The sequence below is a fragment of the Macaca fascicularis genome, chromosome 10 (assembly GCF_037993035.2).
Source record: "Macaca fascicularis isolate 582-1 chromosome 10, T2T-MFA8v1.1".
NCBI classification, from domain to species: domain Eukaryota; kingdom Metazoa; phylum Chordata; class Mammalia; order Primates; family Cercopithecidae; genus Macaca; species Macaca fascicularis.
In genome coordinates, this window is record NC_088384.1 from 7,074,806 (window position 1) to 7,089,696 (window position 14,891).

Here is a 14,891-nt window from a genome sequence, read left to right on the forward strand (position 1 = left end):
TGTGTTATTGATTTCTGCGAAAGATGTGGAAATAAACGTGTCACATCCTCCAATACAGCAGGGGAAAGTGAAAAAAAATCAATGAACTGGAAACTATACCTGAAAAAAGTATCTAGAACATGGCACAGTGGGACAAAGTGGCAGGAAATCTGAAAGAGGCATTGAGAGACATAGACAATAGACATGGAGCACAGACCCAGAAGGATGAGAAGAGTTAGCATCCCCTGTGTTCCAGAAGGGGATTAGGGAGTCCATGTGAGTGAGCAACATGGGAGATGTTTAGACAGATTTCCAGAATGAATGTGAGACACCAATCCTTGAAATCAGGAAATCCTATCAATTTCCAACAAAATAAATAAAAGAAATTCACACTTAGGTAAAGAATAACAGGGATGGAAGGAAGAGTGGGGGCGCGACAGAGACAGAGAGAGAGAGAGAGAGATGTGGGGAAGGAGGGAGAGAGAAAAAAAAGGAGGAGGGGTAGGATGGACCAATGGCTGGCTCTCAGTAGCAAAAATGGTAATCTGAAAATAGTGAAAAATATCTTCAATACGCATAAAGAAAATATCTACCCAGCAAAAATGACTTTCAAGAATGAACGTAAAGCTCAGCACTTTGGGAGGCTGAGGCAGGAGGATCACTTGAGACCTGGAGTTTAAGGTCAGCCTGGGCAATGAAGTGAGAGCTTGTCTCTATAAACAAAAAAGGCCACATGTGGTGGTTCATGCCTATAATCCTAGAACTTTGGGAAGCCAAGGCAGGAGGATCACTTAAGGCCAGGAGTTCGAGACTAGCCTGACCAACATGGCAAAACCCTGTCTGTACTAAAAATATAAAAAATTAGCCAAGTATGGTGGCAGGTGCTTGTAATCTAGTGACTCAGGAGGCTGAGGCACAAGAATTGCCTGAATCTGGAGGCGAAGGCTGCAGTGAGACAAGATTGTACCACTGTACTCCAGCCTTGGTGACAGAGTGAGACTGTGTCTCAAAAAAAAAAAAAAAAAAAGAGAAAAAGAAAAAAATGAAAGTAAAAATAAAGACATCTTCAAATATTTAAAAATCTGCAGGGATTTGCCCCGAAAGATTGTCACTAGAAAGAATTCTAAAGAAAAGTCAGATAAATAAGGAAGAATGATGAGCAAAAACAGTGCTCAAGGCCGGGCGCGGTGGCTCAAGCCTGTAATCCCAGCACTTTGGGAGGCCGAGACGGGCAGATCACGAGGTCAGGAGATCGAGACCATCCTGGCTAACACGGTGAAACCCCGTCTCTACTAAAAAATACAAAAAACTAGCCGGGCGAGGTGGCGGGCGCCTGTAGTCCCAGCTACTCGGGAGGCTGAGGCAGGAGAATGGCGTGAACCCGGGAGGCGGAGCTTGCAGTGAGCTGAGATCCGGCCACTGCACTCCAGCCTGGGTGGCAGAGCGAGACTCCGTCTCAAAAAAAAAAAAAAAAAAAAAAAAATTCCAAAAAAACAGTGCTCAATATGTGAGTAAATCAAGACAAAACTGATTACATAGAAAACCAACATTTTGTGGGGTTTTAAAAGATACGTGTTTACCTTATTCATCAATATTATACAGCAGGAAAAGACTGATCAGAGTTTGAGTGTTTAAGGTTCTTGTGTTATTTAGAAAAAGTTAAAGATTGTGATGAATCTCAGAATTCCTTACTAAAATTACTAGGGCAACCACTAAAGGAATAAAAGTAGAAGCTATAACTTCCAAATTAATAGAGGGAGATACTGGAATGAGGAAAAGGAATTTAATCCAACAGGAGTTAAGGAAGGTTAGAAAAAACAAAATTGGTAGCACAATTTGAAAGCATGTAATGCGTTGGTGGAAATGAATCCAAATAAAACTATAACTACAATAAATATAAATGAAGTAAACTTGTAAAACTCTACAGTTAAAGATTGTCATGCTTAAATTAAAAAAAAAAAAAAATCTGGTCAGGAGTTTGAAACCAGCCTGGTCAACATGGTGATGGTGAAACCCCATCTCTACTAAAAATACAAAAATTAGCCAGACGTGGTGGCATGTGCCTGTAATCCCAGCTACTTGGGAGGCTGAGGCAGGAGAATTGCTTGAACCCAGGAGTTGGAGGTTGCAGTGAGCCAATATTGCGCCATTGTACCCCAGCTCTTGGCAACAGAGCAAGACTCTGTCACAGAAAAAAAAAAAAATCTATCTATAGGGTATTAACAATAGACACACCTAAAACATAAAGGCATAGAAAAATTGAATGCCACTTACTAAAAGAAAGTTATAGCTATATTAATATCAGACCAATTGACTTTAATGTAAACCACTTGACCAGAGACTAAAAGTGCTGCTCATAATGAACAGTTCAATTTACTAGGCGTCTGTAACAATTAAAATTTTGTATGTGTCTAATAATATAAATAAAAATACAAAAAGCAAAAATTGATAGAATTACAGAGAAATAAATTCACTACCATGTGGGGAAGTTTTAGTATACCTCTCTCAGCCATTGATAGATTAGGAAGATAAAAATTTAGGAAAGATGAGAATATTAGAATAACAAAATAACTAAGCTCAAAAGGAAAACAAAAGACAAACTTAATCCAGGTAGAGGAGGAGCGCCTGCAGCAGCATCCTGATAAAAATCTATGTTCTCACCACGTTAGGAGACCTGCAGAGCAGAGGTGTACTTGGCATTGGTTGAGGTGAACCTGTTATTCATATTTGCAGTCAAAGCATCTCTGATATTTTATCTGCTATTTTAACAGTAGAAGCTGTTACAAACGTTTACAATTTTTTTTTTTTTGAGATGGAGTCTTGCTCTGTCCACTAGACATGTGGCGTGGTCTTGGCTCACTGCAACCTCCGCCTTCCTGGTTCAAGCAATTCTCTGCTTCAGCCTCCTTAGTACCTGGGACTACAGGCACATGCCACCATGCCCAGCTAATTTTTGTATTTTTTAGTAGAGATGGGGTTTCACCATGTTGGCCAGGCTGGTCTTGAACTCCTGACCTCAGGTGATCTGCCCACCTGGGCCTCCCAAAATACTGGGATTACAGGCATGAGCCACCGCACCCAGCCTCACAAAATTTTTATATATACAGTTCTGGAAATTGGGCTACAAAAAACATTGTGACAAAGTTCATGCTGAGTACCAAAATAGACTTCAGCCTCCAAGGCATCCTGTCTTTGCTGCAGTCATTAATCAGACCCTTGAGATGTTGGAGCCCTTTGTACATCAACCTAATGTCCTTGAGAGGCACGCAACTTTTTGTAAATAAGTCCTCTAAATTTTTGTCGCACTGTTTTCAAATTTGTTGGAAGTCTTTAATCAATGTGTTCAATAAATGAGTGCCAAGAATTTTGAGCTTTGAAGCTCTAGTGAATTATAATTATCAGAAACAATCCTTGCCAATAGAGAAACATGGAAATTCATTCCTACAAAAGCAAGGGAGGAGATGAAGAAATTAAATGCTGAGAGCTCCAATGGTGTACGAGGTATAATTTTTAAATCCCATAATTGTTTTTGGAATAGCCCAACATGTGGGGAAGAAACTTTTGATGAGATTCTTAGTTTTAATTGGAAAAATTTATATTCAGTACTGGAATGGAAGGAAATCAAGAAGGTCTACTGTTTTGCAGCATCTAAATTTGATTAAACATTCGAAAGGATAATCAATTTTGCCAGAGGGGAGGGGATAAGTTTTGGCTTATAAAAATATTTGTTGATGAAAATTACCCTGGATGGAAGCAGCATGATTGAAATCTATGGAGATATTTGAGCTGGAATATTTACACATTTCAATTAAAAAAAAAAACTCAGAATATCCTCCATTTAGTAGAGTTTTTTTCTGAGCTTACCTATTACCTCAGCACCTATAGGAAGAGGATTTTCTCAAGTAAAATATGGTCTCCAGAAAACAGTTAATTAATGTCCACAGATGTAATTTATAACAAAAGAATACAACTTTGAGTAAGACTCTAAGTGATTTTATCAAAGAAGTAAGAATAGTAAGACCATACTTAAGAAAAAAATGTTTTTAGGAAAATGCCAGTGGCATTTATAGGTCCACCACTATAACAATCTAATTTTTGTTTGTTTGTTTGTTTGTTTGAGATAGAATCTTGCTCTGTCACCCAGGCTGGAGTGCAGTGGCGTGATCTCGGCTCACTGCAACCTCCGCCTCTCGGGTTCAAGCGATTCTCCTGCCTCAGCCTCCCGAGAAGCTGGGACTACAGTTGCCTGCCACCATGCCTGGCTAGTTTTTGTATTTTTAGTAGAGGTGGAGTTTCACCATATTGGCCAGGCTGGTCTCGAACTCCTGACCTTGTGATCCGCCCTCCTCAGCCTCCCAAAGTGCTGGGATTACAGGCATGAGCCACTGTGCCTGGCCAACAATCTAATTTGTCAGGCAATACATAATATTTCAGAAAATGCATTATTTTAATTATCTCTAGCAACTTGTTTTTCTCTCAAAAGCATCTTAGCTTGAATGGTAACCCTAACTTTCCTAAGACCTTGACATGGTCGGTCACCCCATCTCCTCCTGGAAGCCTTTCCTTGGCTTCTGAGGCTCAGCAGTTGCCTGGTTTTTCATCTGCCCCATTGGCCACTCCTCAGCTGACATCTCTGGTACCTTCTCCTCAACCCCTAGGCCTCTAAACCATGGCCTGCACAATTTTCAGCCTTTTTCTTTTTCCTGTTTACACTCTCTGCCAAGGTGATCACAGGATTGGGCTTTAAATACCGGTTTTTAATGATTCTCCAAAGGACCTCTTTCCAGAACTCCAGAATCCCATATTCCAGAGCCAGCCTGATATCATTCCATTGGGGGAATTTGTTTATTAAGTTTTTTATTTCCATAGGTAATTGGGGAACAGGTGGTGTTTGGTTACATGAGGAAGTTCTTTAGTGTTGATTTGTGGGATTTTGGTGCACCCGTCACCCAAGCAGTATATACTGCACCCAATTTGTAGTTTTTTATCCCTCACCCCTCCCCATCCTTTTCCCTTGAGTCCCCAAAGTCCATTGTGTCATTCTTATGCCTTTACATCCTCATAGCTTAGCTCCCACTCCAAGCTCAACCATCTGTGATCTTCTCCTCACCAAGCCTATTTGTCTCACCTTTGTTGCTGCTTCAGTTGATGCCTCCACATTTATAGAACCTGGGGGCAGCCTTAAGTCCTTGCTGTTTCTCACACTTCACATCCAGCCCATCAGCAAGTCCTGTTGGCTCTGCATTCAAAATATAGCAATAAAAATGGGGACTTAACGAATTACAAATAGCGGTAGTTTGTTACACAGCGATGGCTAACTAATACAGCCTGGATTTAATGAATGTGGACACTTTAATATTGGACTCCTATCTTTCTCCAGTTCTGGAAAAGTTTTCAGCTATTTTATCTTATCAGATATTGTTTCTCTTCCTTCTTTGTTCTTTTCTATCCTTCAAGTGTTTTACCTTTTTCATATTTTTCAAAATATCTGCCTCTTTGCTGCCTTCTGGATGAGTTATTCAGTACTTCCTTCTAATTCATGATTTATTTAGCTGTGTCCAGCCTAAATTTTACACTCTCTATTAAGTATTTACTTCAGTTATTTTCTTATTTTCTTTTTTTTTCTTTTGTTTTTTTTAGATGAGGTCTTGCTCTATTGCCCACAGGGCTGGAATGCAGTGGTATGATCACAGCTCACTGCAGCCTTGACGTCCTGGGCTCAAGCAATCCTCCCACCTCAGACTCTTGAGTAGCTGTGTCTACTGGCATGTGTCACCGGACCCAGCTAATTTTCTAAATTTTTGTAGGGACAGGGTCTCCCTATGTTGCCCAGGCTGGTCTCAAACTCCTGAGCTCAAGTGATCCTCCCACCTCAGCCTCCCACAGTGCTGGAATTACAGGCGTGAGCCACCATACCCAGCCACATTTTATTTTTTAAACTTTTTTTTTGTTTCAAGATTATTGTAGGTTCACATGCAGTTGTTGAGAAATAATATAGGAAGATCCATCATACCCTTTACTCAATTTCCCCTGGTTGTTACATCTTGCAAAATTATAGTGCAATATCACAGCCAGGATCTTGACATTGATGTAGTCATGACACCAGAAGGGCTGCCTGTTGCTCTTGTAGAGTCACACCCACTTTTCCTCTGCCCCAACCCCCTCCTTAAGGCCTGGCAACCACTAATCTGTCATTTTGTAACTTCAAGAATGTTACATACAATATATCCATGTAACGCACAGGTACATTTGCATCCTGGATCTAAAATTTTTAAAAGGGGAATCATATCTTTTGGGACTAGCATTTTATTGATTGATTGATTGAGACTGAGTCTCGCTCTGTCACCCAGGCTGGAGTGCAGTGGCACGATTTCAGCTCACTGCAACCTCTGTCTCCTGGGTTCAAGTGATTCTCCTGCCTCAGCCTCTCGAATAACTGGGATTACAGGCATGTGCCATAATATCCGGTTAATTGTTGTATTTTTAGTAGAGACGGGGTTTCGCCATGTTGGCCTGGCTGGTCTCGAATTCCTGACCTCAGGTGATCCGCCCACCTCAGCCTCCCAAAGTGCTGGGACTACAGGCATCAGCCACTGCACCCGGCTGGGATTGACAGTTTTCACTCAGCATAATTCTCTACAAACTCATCTCATTTGTTGCCTGTATAAAAAGTTTGTTCCTTCTTTTGTTGAGTAGTATTCCATGGTAATGATATATCATAGTTTTTCTAATCATTAATGTCTAGGTTGCTTGCAGGCTTGGGCCATGTAGTTGGTATAAACATTTGTGTACTGTTTTTGGTGTGAACATAATTTTCCGTTTCTCTGGGATAAATACCCAGGAGTGCAATTGCTGAGTTGTACGGTAGTTGCCCGCTTAGTTTTTGTTTGTGTTTTGTTTTGTTTTGTTTTAAGAAACTGCCAGACTGTTTTCCAGAGTGGCTGTACCACTTTGCATTCCCATTAGCAATGTATCCACTTTCTCTGCATCTTTGCCTGCTTTAGGGATTGTTACTATTTTTCATTTTAGCCATTCTTAGATGTGCATGGTGATATTTCATTATGATTTTAATTTTCATTTTCCTAATGGCTAATGGCGTTAACTACCTTTCCATGGGCTCACTTGCCATTTGTATCTCTTCTTTGGTGAAATGCTAGTTCAACGTCTTTTGCTCATTTTATAATTGGATGTTTGTTACTTTACTGTGGAGTTTGAGAGTTCTTTATACATTCTAGATACTAGTCCTTTGAGGGACATCTGATTTGCAAAAATTTTTCTCTTAGTCTCTAGCTTGTATTTTCATCCTCTTTCACATAGCAGAAGTTTTAAATTGTGATAGAGTCCAATTTATTAATTTTTCCTTTTATGGATCTTGCTTTTGATATTAAGTCTAAAAATTCTTTGCCTAGCCCTACATCCTAAAGATTTCATCCCAGATATATAATTTATCCTATAGATATAGTTTTATAGCTTTATGTTTTGCATTTAAGTCTGTGATCCATTTTGAGATAATTTTTATAAATGTGAGACTCAGATAGAAGTTCTTCTTTTTTAAACCTATGGATGTTTAATTGCTCTAACACCATGTATTGAAAAGACTGTCTTCCTTTAATTAAATTGCTTTTGTAACTTTGTAAAAAATCAGTTGGGCATATGTGTGTGAGTTTATTTCTGAGTTTTCTATTTCATTGATCTTTGCGTCAATCCCTCCATCAACATAACATAGTCTTGATTATTGTAGCTACGTAATGTCTTGAAATTGGATAGACTAATACCTCCTATTTTATTTTTCTTCTTTAAAATCATTTTACCTATTCCATTTCTTTTGCCTTTCCATATACATATTAGAATAATCTTCTCTATAGCTACACAAAGTCTTGCTTGGACTTTGGCAGATGTTACTTTAAACTTTCACATCAACTTGGAGGATTGGAGGATAACTGACTTTGTGTGTGTGTGTGTGTGTGAGAGAGAGAGAGAGAGACAGAGTCTCACTCTGTCACCCAGGCTGGAGTGCAGCAGCATGATCTTGGCTCACTGCAACCTCTGCCTCCTGGGTTCAAGCGATTCTCCTGCCTCAGCTTCCTGAGTAGCTGGGACTACAGGCACCCACCACCATGCCCAGCTAATTTTTATTTTCAGTAGAGATGGGGTTTTGCCATGTTGGCCAGGCTGGTCTCGAACTCCTGACCTCAAGTGATCCACCTGCCTTGGCCTCCCAAAATGCTGGGATTACCGGTGTCAGTCACCTCGCTCGGCCCACTGACATCTTTACTATGTTGGTTCTTCCCATCTGTCTTAGTCTGTTTGTGTTGCTATAAAGGAACACCCGAGGCTGGGTGGTGTATAAAGTAAAAAGGTTTGTTTGGCTCATGGTTCTGGCAGGCTGTACAAGAAGCATGACACTAGCATTTGCTTCTGGTGAGGGGCACAGGCTGCTTCCGCTCTTGGCGGAAGGTGAAGAAGGGCTGGCATGTGCAGATCACATGGTGAGAAGGAAAGCAAGAGAGAGTGGGGAGAGAGACGCCAGGCTCTTATAACAACCAGTCCTTGTGGGAAGTAACGGTGGAACTCACCACTGTGAGAATGGCACCAAGCCACTCATGAGGGATCCACCCCGGGGACCCAAACACCTCACATCAGGCCCCAACTCCAAAAGCAGGATCAAATTTCAACAGGAGACTTGGCAGAGCCAAACAAATCATATCCAAACCATAGCGCCGTCCATGACACACTGTGTCTCTATTTAGGTCTTCTGATTTCTTTCATCAGTTTTTTTTGTTGTTGTTTTCTGCATGTAAGTCCTGTACCTAGTTTGTTAGATTTGCATCTGAGTGGTTTTTTTTGAGTTATTGTAAATGATATTTTTTTTTTTTTTTTTTTTTTTTTTTTAGAAATAGTCTCACTGTTGCCCAGCCTGGAGTGCAGTAGCATTGATCTCGACTCACTGCAACCTCCACCTCCCAGGTTCAAGCAATACCACCATACCTGGCTAATTTTTGTATTTTTAGTAGAGATGGGGTTTCACCATATTGGCCAGGCTGGCCTTGAACTCCTGACTTCAGGTGATCCACCTGCCTCGGCCTCCCAAAGTGCTGGGATTACAGGCATGAGCCACCGTGCCTGGCCGATGGTACTGTATTTTTAACTTTTCTGTACATGTGTTCATTGCTAGTTTATATAAATACAATGGATTTTTGCATGTTCATATTGTATTCTGCAACCTTGCTGAACTTATTAGTTGTAGGAAGTTTTTATGTTTGTTCGTTGTATAGATTCCTTGGGATTTTTCTACATACACAATTATGCCTCTGAAAATAGGGACAGTTTATTTCTTATTTTCAATCTGTATATATTTTATTTCCTTTTCTTGCCTTATTGCATTGGCTACAACTGCCAGTACTATGTTGAATGAGAATAGTGGGAGTGGACATCATTAGCTGGTTTTCCATCTTAGGAGGAAAGCACTTTGTCTTTGGCCGTTAAGTATAATATCAGTTATAGGGTATTTATAGATACTTCCTATCAAGTTGAGGAAGTTCCCATTTATTCTCATTTTTATGTGAGTTTTGATCATAAATGGCCATTGAAGTTTTTCAAAAATATAATTCACATACCATAACATTTTAAATAAACTTAGTAGTTTTTAGTATAGCCACAATGTTGTGCAGCCATTAATATTAATTCTAGAACAATTCATCACTCAAAAGAAATCCTATACTCATTAGCAGTCATTCTCCTTCCTTCCTTCTTCTCAGACCCTGGCAATCACTGCTCAACTTTCTGTCTCTATGGATTTGCCTATTCTGGACATTTTATATAAATAAAAATTATACAACATGTGGCTTTATTCTTGACTTCTTTCACTTAGCACAATGCTTTCAAGGTCCTTTCATATTTTAGTATGTATCGGTATATTATTCCTTTTATAGCTTGCTAATATTCCATTGTATGGTGATACCACATTTTATTGGTCCATTTATCAACTGATGGACATGTGGGTTGGTGCCTTTTTGTGGGAGGGGGAAGCTATTAGGAATAATGCTTGTATGAACATTTTTGTACAAATTTTTGTGTGGATATATGTTTTCAATGTACCTAAGCATACACCTAGGAGTGGTTTAACTTTTTGAGGAATTGCCAAATTATGTTCCATAGTAGCTGCACTATTTTACATTCCCACCAGCAATGTATGAGGTTTCCAACTTTTCAACACATTCACCAACATTTGTTATTGTCTGTCTTTTAGGTTATGGCAATATGGGGGTGGGGGTGTGAAGTGACATCTTATTGTGGTTTTGATTTATATTTCCTTGATGGTTTATGATATTGAGCATTTTTTCATGTGCTTATTGGTCATTCATATATCTTCTTTAAAGAAATGTCTATTCAACTCCTTTGCTCATTTTTATTAGGATATCTTTTTATTATTGAGTTGTAGGAGTTCTTTATACACTCTGAATATTAGACTCTCATCAGATACATAGTTTGCAAATATTTTCTTCCATTCTGTGGGTTGGTGTCTTTTGGCTTTCTTGATATGTTCTTTGAAACATAAAAGTTTTTTAAGAACAGAGTGTGGAGAAAAAGCCGTACTGTACCAAGATCAGGTACCTGTGAAAAAGTACCTTTTTTGTTGTTATTTTTTTGAGACAGAGTCTTGCTCTGTCGCCCATACTGGAGTATAGTGGCGTGATGTCTGCTCACTGCAAGCTCCGCCTCCCGGGTTCAAGCCATTCTTCTGCCTCAGCCTCCCGAGTAGCTGGGACTACAGGCACCCGCCACCACGCCCGGCTAATTTTTTGTATTTTTAGTAGAGACAGGGTTTCACCGTGTGAGCCAGGATGGTATCGATCTCTGACCTTGTGATCCGCCCGCCTCGGACTCCCAAAGTGCTGGGATTACAGGCATGAGCCACCGCACCCAGCCCCACTCTGTTCTTTTCACAAATATTATTCCTTCCTTGTTCTCACTGAGCATCCCAAAAACACTTACTTTAAAGTCTTTTTTTCAGACTGTTTATTATTTTAATTTCCTCTGGAGTTAATTCACATTATAATTATTGATTTTTCTTTACTATTATTCTTAGCATAAGATGTCTTTGTGGGCTTCAGAGTTTTGAATCTCAGGATCATTTTGTGTTGAAAGACTTTGTCTCTGTTTCTCTCTTGGTACTCCCTTTCCCCATCTAGCAGTTTCAGGTGGCTCTGTGATGCCTGGTCTGTGGTAAAGAAACATATATATACACACATATATGTATATTATATATACACACACATACACATATATCATATATACATATATGTATATAATATATATGTGTATATTTTATTGGTGGTTTGGAATCCTGACCCTCTTGGTCTATTTGTTAAACCAGGGGGCAGGAGATTAATGACACTGTATCTGTGTTCTCCTTTGCCCCAGGGCCACACTTTCACATAAACTGTCACACCCCGCTCCCATGAAATGACTGAATCCAATTTTTCAGACTTTTTTTCTGACATAGGGTGACTCCTCTGTCCCCCATCCCCTGGCTTCAAATAGGAAGCCTGGCTGTGTTCCCAGCCTTGGGTCCCTATTATGTCTCAGGTCCAGAGCCCGGCAGGCCCATGTCAGTACTCAGAAGTTTGTGTTTCTGGACCATTGTGAAGTTTATCTTGTTTATCTTTTTCAGCCCACTTATATCCTTTCTTTGCATAGTTTCTTTGCATATTTTATTGTTCTGTGTTCACAGCCCAGACAGGCGCCTCAGGGCATGAATCATAGCTTCATCTGGATGAGCAGTCACATATTCTTCTCCTGTTTTTATTTTTAAAATTCCATTAATTTTTATTTTGCTCTATTTTTATGGGCTGCCATCTAATTTCCCCTTGGAAGTAAAGTGAAATACAGATAAATTATTTATTTATTTAAATGTTTTATAATTTCTGAAATTGGGGTGCACCTTTATATTCAATGCACCTGGGAATTTAAGATTTATGTTGTCAACCACACTTGGAATTGTGGCAGACACTTCACTCATGTGCACAATATCCAGGGGCCTAGAGAGACAGAGAGACAGATGGAGTGACTCCAAGGAGTGGATGGCATTCCTCTGTGTATTTAGAAGAACTTGGAGGGATAGAAGGCTGCAGGCTCATTTCTGTTTTTGAAGTCATTGACTTCAGTCAAGGTTAACACAGCTCCTGCCCCCATCTGATTTGGAAGATCTCATGGAAGAAGTTTAAGGACACAGTCTTCCTTATTTCCCTCTTGCTTCATGCACACTGGGGTACAAGTATCCTTTCCAAGTTCTGATACTGTAGTTGTGGGACCAGCCCAAACTGGGCCTACCCTGTTGATAACAAAATGTCAAGCTGCCTTTTAGGTAGAATAGAGCCCAAAACTGCAAGTCATGTAGCCTGGGCATGTGCCATAACAAAAGCTTTGACCTCTAACAACACCCAGAACCAATGATTCCTCCCCTTAGAACCAAGAAGACTGGGACATGACCAGAACTTGAACACCAGAACTCATTCACAAGCAAGGGGGTCCATCGGCCTGGAAGGTCTGGGGCTAAAATCTACTTTAACATACATTACCACATATGGTCAAATTTGAAGCCCTCCAATCAGACCCTGGAAAGCCAGCATTCCTAAATACTTTCTCTTGCCACCTGATCCCTTAAAACTTGCCCCATGCCTCAAATCAGGGAGATGGATTTGAGCCCACCTCCTCTCTCCTTGCTGGTCAGCTTTGCAATAAAGCTTTTCTTTTCTCAAAAGCTGGTGCCATATTTATTGGCTTCTGTGTGCATCAGGCAGCAAGACCACTTGCTCAGTAACAACATCCTCATGCCCTAATTATCTTGAGTGGAAACTGTAGGTCTGAGTGAATCCAGCTCTTGCTGGGTATTGTTAACTGAAGAATGACGAAGTTCATAAACCTGGAAAGGAGAGTTTTATTTCTCATAAAAGGTTGCATCCTGCAGAGTGGCCGTTTGAATAGGCTGGGAAGTGTAGCCTCTGGCCAGAAGCCATAAACAGGCACTTCAAGGGTTGGAAGAGTAAGACAGGAATTTATGTTGAACAGGGTGGCCAAATATACATATTCAATAAGCTACAGGAGGAGTCATAAATATTTATGAGAAGAGAAATATGCACATGTGCAACTGAGCTTCATGCCCCTTCATGGGTAGCATCTACAAAAAATGGCAGTGTTAGCATGATCTGAGGGTGGAGTTTTCAGCCCTTTAACGTTAAAAGGTGAATCAGAGGATACAAAAGCTTTCACTGCACATCCTCCACAGCCTGGCCAGAACCACTCTAGGGTTGGTGGTCTCTTACCAGGAAAGAATGCTGGTCAGTTGTTGTGTGCCACAAAAAGGGAGGGGCAGTGTCAGATGGTTGGTTGGTATCAATGCTGAAGTCTTTCAAAGGGGCTTGTTTCTGTTTAACCCTTAGGGAAAAAAGCCTAATGGTGGTTATTGGTTATGGAGGGGGGGCAGTTAATGAGGTGTGTCCAACCTCCCATTCCATCATGGCCAGGAACTTGGCTTCCCAGGTTTCTCTGGGGTCCCCTGGCCAAGAGGCGTCTGTTCAGTTCGTTGGGGGGCTTAAATGTTTATTTTTATTTCTCAGTATCTTTTCTCTCCAGCCATGCCAGTTTGAAACTGACCATGCAGAAGGATCACCTAGGTCAAGCTGGAAATCCAGACCCAGAATCAAACAGTTCTTACCCTTTGGCCAGTGTATTAGTCTGTTTTCACGCTACTGATAAAAACATACCCGAGACTGGGCCATTTACAAAAGAAAGAGGTTTACTGGACTTACAGTTCTGTGTGACTGGGGAGGCTCACAATCATGGCAGATGGTGAAAGACATGGAGGAGCAAGTCAGGTCTTATATGGATGGCAGCAGGCAAAGAGAGAACTTGTGCAGGGAAACTTCCCTTTTTAAAACCATCAGATCTCTTGAGACTCACTGTCACAAGAAGAGCACAGGAAAGACCCACCCACATAATTCAATCACCTCCCACCAGGTTCCTCCCATGATGTGGGAATTGTGGGAGTTAGGACTCAAGATGAGATTTGGGTGGAGACACAGCCAAACCTTATCAGCCAGGTATCTTCACTCCTTGGTATTTACCCTGGGGAACCCAGCAGAGAAAGGGGTGGGGATTTATATACAAGTGTAGTTTATAAAACTTTAGCATGGTAAACAAGATAAGGATCTATCAAAAAGGGTATGGCTAAACACGTTGTGGAACAGGATTTCCATGGACCACAGGCATTAACTGAAAATCAAGCTTCTGAACTATCTTTAATAGGAAAATGCTCAAAGTTCAATGTGCTATTATGGTTACAAAATACTCATAAAAATTAATATTTTGTAGAACATATCATAGAAAAATGACTGGATGGAACTACAGAAATATTACTATTTGCTTAGCTGGGTGTGCTGGCCTCTTCCTGTGGTCCCAGCTGCTGGGGAGGCTGAGGTGGGAGGATGACTTGAGCACAGGGTTCCAGGTGGAGGGAGCTATGATGGTGCTACTGCACTCCAGCCTGTGCAACAAAGTGAGACCTTGCCTTAAAAAAGTAATATATATATATGCACACACACATATATGTACATTATATATATATGTATTACTATTTGCTATCGTTAGGTGGAGGGAGTCTGAGTAGTATAAAGTTTTACTTCTCTGACATCATTTGTTACATTACATTTATATTGAAATCACAATAAGGGTCTGACGCGGTGGCTCAGGCCTGTAATCCCAGAACTTTGGGAGGCCAAGGCAGGTGGATCCCCTGAGGTCACGAGTTCGAGACCGGCCAGGGCAACATGGTGAAACCCCATCCCTACTAAAAATACAAAAATTAGCCGGGCATGGCAGCACGTGCCTGTAATCCCAGCTACTTGGCTGGC